Source organism: Symphodus melops, assembly GCF_947650265.1.
Source record: "Symphodus melops genome assembly, chromosome: 15".
In the NCBI taxonomy this organism is placed as follows: Eukaryota; Metazoa; Chordata; class Actinopteri; order Labriformes; family Labridae; genus Symphodus; species Symphodus melops.
Window position 1 is genome coordinate 25425935 of NC_136705.1, and position 1428 is coordinate 25427362.

The following is a 1428-nucleotide window of genomic DNA, read 5'->3' on the forward strand; positions in this document are numbered from 1 at the left end:
TCAAAACTTTAAGTCTTTGTGTATGAACACAGTGTTAATATTAATATAATAAAGTCTTTATGTATGAATACAGTGTTAATATTAATATAATAAAGTCTTTATGTATGAATACAGTGTTAATATTAATATAATAAAGTCTTTATGTATGAATACAGTGTTAATATTAATATAATAAAGTCTTTATGTATGAATACAGTGTTAATATTATTATAATAAAGTCTTTATGTATGAATACAGTGTTAATATTATTATAATAAAGTCTTTATGTATGAATACAGTGTTAATATTAATATAATAAAGTCTTTATGTATGAATACAGTGTTAATATTAATATAATAAAGTCTTTATGTATGAATACAGTGTTAATATACAGATAATACAGTCGAGTTATTTCAAGCCAAAAGGTGTTTTTAATGTAAAACAGTCTTTAGTCTATTTATTTTTTAAACGTAATATAACTAGGATAAATTCTTAATATTTATAAAACAAATGTGTAATTTTTAAAGACTTCAATAATGATATTACACGAATAAATTCGTGATTTGGTGGAGTATTAGAAAATCAGCAACTTGCCGGAGGAGGTTTAACGTAGTTTGTTAAAAACAACAACAACAAAAAACAAACAATAATAATAATAAACAATAATAATAATTAATTTTCATAAACTGGTCCGGAAGGAACCATGTCTCCTGAACAGTTGTTGTTTCTACTCGGAATGTCTCTGAGAACGAACCAAAACAAGAGGAGCGAAAACAACGATCTGAATCTCTTGAAGGTTTTTATTTCTTTGTGCAGGTCGAGATGTCTGATGAGGAGGAGGACTACATGTCAGACGCCTTCCTCAATAACATGTAAGCGTGCACTCACGGTGTAAAGAGGCAAGACCAGGACCAGGACAAGAACCAGACAAGACCAAGACCAGGACAAGAACCAGACAAGACCAGGACCAGGACATTTAGGGTTCGAGACTGAGACCAAGACTAAGACTAGGACAAGAACCAGCGAAGACCAAGACCAGGACATTCAGGGTTCGGGACTGAGACCAAGACTAAGACTAGGACAAGAACCAGCGAAGACCAAGACCAGGACATTTAGGGTTCGAGACTAAGTTTTACAGGTTTACAGATTACGACCGTGTTTAAGTTTGTCGCCTTGATGGTTTTACTAGGTATGTTGTAAAAGGTATCTGGTATGTTGACAGGTCCTGATCCCGGTCCGGGTTCTCTGTTCTAGTTCTGGTATGATAACAGGTCCTGATCCCGGTCCGGGTTCTCTGTTCTAGTTCTGGTATGATAACAGGTCCTGATCCCGGTCCGGGCTCTCTGTTCTAGTTCTGGTAACAGGTCCTGATCCTGGGCCAGTTTCTCTGTTCTAGTCCTGGTATGATAACAGGTCCTGATCCCGGTCCGGGTTCTCTGTTCTAGTTCT